Here is a 4,862-nt window from a genome sequence, read left to right on the forward strand (position 1 = left end):
TGGCCAAATCTGCCAATTTTAGTCTGATCACCACTTTGAGCCCCTGCAATTCAATTTTCCCAAACCAATTCTTGCTAACTCTTTGCACCATTTCAAAGTCAACATCAAGGTGAACAACTTTGATGAAGACCACCCTGCCAAATTCATTTTTTGATCACTAGCTATGCTCATCCAAAGTCTTGACTTTTTAACATTGTCAACAATCTCCACTTAGCCATTTTGGCCAAAACTTGAAATCTAATTTTTCCACCACCACCTCCATTCATCTCTGGTCAATTACAACTTATCTCAACACTCACTTTTCAAAAAGGTTCACCATTTGAATTATTTCCATTTTGGAAATTTTTGTATTTTCCAAAATTGAACACTATTCCTACACTATAGCAAATAGTGATCTACTCAAACTAACCTACTCTAACCAACCCCAAATGGTCCCCTGGTCCCCTCTCTCACTAACCTCAGCATAGAAACCCTAGGGAGGGAGAGAGAACAAGCATGGCATGGCCATGCCGGCCACATGCCGGCCATGCCGCACCACCTCCTCTCTCCTTCATCGCCGACCCTGGCCACCATGTCCCTGCACTCCACCTCACTCTACTGGATCGCCTAGCATCGGCCGTTGTCGAGGAGGAACACCGCACAGGCCAGACAAGCACGCGTCCATGGCGCCCTAGACGCCGCTCGCGTCACGCGTGTGCACGCCGCGGGCATACACTGGACACGCGCCGCGCCACGACCTCGAGCACGCCCTGGCCCCGCTTGCAACACGTTGAGCACCGCAGTGACACCGCGAAGCCACCAGACATGCGCCCAGCCCAGACCCGTGACCGCCGGCGCCGGAGACGATGACTTGCTCCCGTACGCGCCGCGGCCGTCGTGGAAGCAACGCGACCAACCTAGCCATCGCCCGACCCCGTTGTCGCCGCCAATAGCATCGCCAGGAGCCGTAGAACACTGCCACCACCTCGCCTAGCTCGATCGCTTGCCGGAGAAGCCGCGCCATGGTCGACTTCTTCACGGCCAAGCCGCACCCTTGGCCATCTATAAATACCGCGTTCCCTGGACGAAGTTGAGCACACCATCTCGTTCACCACCCTCCACTGCTTCTCCTCCACCAAGCCACTCGCTCGATTGTCGCCGGAGCTGCTTCAATTTGAAGATCGGAGCCCGCCAGTACCGCACCTCGCCGCCGTCGATTGGAGCCGATCCAGGAGTCGCCGCCGGTACCAGGAGAACCGCCGTCGTCCACATCGACATCACGCACACTGCCAGCCACCGCGGGAGCCCTGGTTAGCTCTCCCACCCCCTAGGCTCGCCGCCCGAACCTCTGCTTCTCGCCGGAGAAGACGACTACCGTGCGCCGTTGGATTGCCTTCTAATCCAACGCGCCACGTCGCTCGTACCGTTTCGGGTTTTAAACGCCGCTGACATGCGGGACCCCCCTGTCAGGCAGCCCACGCGGGCACAGACGCGTGGTGGGCTGAGGTGGGCCGTTTTATTTCAAATCGGCCCAGCTTCGTTTTCCCGCCGGCCCTTTTATTCAAAATTCGTTTAAATCAATTTCACCCAATTTCAATACTGCCCAAACTTTGAAATTAAATAGTTTCAATTTGGCTAAACCAAATTTAGTGAATTTGATATTGTTGGAAAGCCACTGAAATTCTCTACAACATGCCACTGGCCTCTTGGTCAATTTCCTTGTAGAATTAATGTGAAAAAAATAACAAAACAGGGACTTTTCCCTATTCAAATAATTCTTAAAAATCAACCAAAATAGATATTGAGTTAATTCCAACTCTAATAGCTCACTTTGGACTTACACTAATTGTTTATGCAATAAAATGGTGTGGTCACTTTGCATGATCATGCCATGGTTTTGTGAATGGATATTTTGACTAGTTTAGCTAGTTGATATTGTCCAAAACTATTAGAGTTAAATGGTGTGAAGTCTTATACTTCATTTAAACTTGTCTCACATGAATTCATGGGATGTTTGGACCCCTGGTTCCAAACTCTCTTATATGAATTTCTTGAGATTTAAATCAAATGTAGTGTTAGTTAAATGGTATGAGGTGTTCCACCTCATTTAAATCATTCTCCCAAATGATGATGATGATGATGAACATTTGATTTAGGTCAATATGAGTTCATCCATGATTGTTGGAGAAATTAAATCTTAAGAAGATTTCAATGAGAGGAAATTATTTCTCAAGAACCCTATGGAAACTATCATCTACATATGGAATACACATTCTATTTAAATCCCACAACCCATGCACCCTAGTTTATTTATGTGTGTGCATAGAGTAGTTTGTGTGTTTATTTGTGATGTGTGGAATAGCCATTGAATTAGTGAGTAATTATACTCGTATTCAAATTTAGACGGTAGCACCGGAGAGTACGCCGAAGAAGAAGGTTGCTACCAGGAGGAGGAAGAGGAACAGTTTGAGAACTACCAAGGCAAGCTAAACTACTATGCAAGCTTTTATTCTTGCAAAGTGCAAAGCCCCTTGGGGCATGGCACCATGTTTCTTATCTTTTCTTATGAGAACCCATCCCAAGTTTTTACTTGTTTTCTAAATGATTTACTTTTATAGTTAACTTGGTCAAAGTACAAGTTGGATACTAGAGTAGTGAGTTAGTCTCTTCCAAGCAAAGCAAGGTAGCACCCCTCATGACTTAGAGCTAGTGCTAATCAACTAAACTTGACTACTCTAGATGGGAATCTTATATTTTTGAAAGGATTTTGAAACCTTGGAATGAAGATGCATTCCATTGAATGATTTTTTTGAGGTGAATATGACCAAGAGAAGATGGTGATTTTTGATAAAACCTGATGTTGGTTTGAATGCGATACCTTTCCAATTCTCAAGTACCCCCACAATACCTGATTATGGGTAGGGCTTAACTGGAAGTTTATGCGTCTTAGTATGGGTTCCCTCTAAACAAGCGTCATCGGGGTTATGCCGAAAGCTGCCTCTACCACAAAAGAAACGATACGATATGATGCGAAATGAGGTGAATGTCCGGCCCAAGCCCTGTGCAGTTCCTGTGCTGACGCTTGGTCTTCACTGGGAGGCCAAGCTCATGGGGAGAGGTGCTCATACTAGGGTTCGTAAGTGAAAGGTTATGGTTGATGATCCGCGTACTGTGATACGATTATTCGGGGAAATCCCGACGGATGAAATCAAATGTTGTGGCACAAGTGTGCAACCTCTGCAGAGTGTAAACCTATTCGAATAGCCGCGTCCACGGTTACGGACGGTTGGAAAGGCCATACAGTTTCCGATATCATATCTTGAAAATGATGTTGAAAGGTGATGGTGAAATGAATGGTGGTGGATTGAATTGAAATCACCACTTGAATGGTGGGGATGACACTAATGTTCCCACTTGAGTTAGTTAGCACTTGAGTAAGCTTTTCTCAAAACTTTGTGAACTAAAACTAGCTTTATGCAAATAAACTAGAGCTTAGCAAACCCTACTAGAATGTCTTGCACTTCCATTAGTTTGAGTTTGCGAGTACTCAACGTACTCACGGCTTTGTCCCTGGCTATTCAAATGGCCAGAGTATGAAGACGACCAAGGAGATGACCAGCAGGATGCCTACGACAACTAAGCGCCTTCCGACGTCAAGCGTTGGCCTGTGGACTCGAGAGTCCTTGTATCTTACGCTTCCGCTATGTTGAACTATGAACTGGTGTTTGTTCGTTGATCGGTAGATCAACTATTCGTGTAATATGGATCATGTGATTCCAATTTGTAAGACTTATGGTTTGTAATGAATGATGACTGTGATACTTAACTATTATGCCTCGCAACAACAATATTCCTGGGATTGCGATGTATGACATAATAGGCATTCGGACTTAAAAATCCGGGTGTTGACATGCGCCGCACTACATCTCGCCGCCATCAACCTTCAACGTGCTTCTTGGCTCCTACTGGTTCGATAAACCTTGGTTTCTTACTGAGGGAAAACTTGCCGTGTACGCATCACACCTTCCTCTTGGGGTTCCCAACGGTCGCGTGTTGTACGCCTATCAAGACTGTTTTCTGGCGCCGTTGCCGGGGAGATCAAGACACGCTGCAAGGGGAGTCTCCACATCCCAATCTCTTTACTTTGTTTTTGTCTTGCTTTATTTTATTTACTACTTTGTTTGCTGCACTAAATCAAAATACAAAAAAAATTAGTTGCTAGTTTTACTTTATTTACTGTCTTGTTTGCATACTCCATATTAAAAACACAAAAAAATTAGTTACTTGCATTTACTTTATCTAGTTTGCTTTATTTACTGTTGCTAAAATGAGTAATCCTGAAGTAGAAGTTCGTTCGTTTAAGCAAAAAGGGAGAGAATGTTTAAAATATGCTTGGTATAGAATTAGTGATGCCCATAATAGGTGCACTAAGAAACACTCCACCACTATCCTACTGAGGAATTTTTATGTTGGTATCTCTAGCTGGAATAGGTATGTTCTTGATTGTCTCGCGGGAGGTAACTTCCTAGGTACTCCTGCTTTAGAAGCTAGTTGCATTATTGAGAGTCTATTTGGAATATCACCTGTTAATGAAGTTAAAATTGAAACCTCTCTTGAAGATGTCATGGAAAAGTTGGAAACCATAGAGCAAAACCTTCCAAGTATTGATACTACTCTGGGAGCATTACTTGATAGCACTGATAAACTTGATAAATCTCTTGGTGGAATTAATGAGAGAATCGCCATCTTAGAATCTTGTGCTATTCATGATAATCAAACCCAGAGGATTAGTGAACTTGAAGAGGCTATGGGAACATTGGGTTCAACCTTTTCATCTATAAAGTTTAGAGAGAAAGCTTATGTGGGTAAGGAGCAAAAGTTCA

This window comes from Lolium perenne, chromosome 5 (assembly GCF_019359855.2).
Source record: "Lolium perenne isolate Kyuss_39 chromosome 5, Kyuss_2.0, whole genome shotgun sequence".
Lineage (NCBI taxonomy): Eukaryota > Viridiplantae > Streptophyta > Magnoliopsida > Poales > Poaceae > Lolium > Lolium perenne.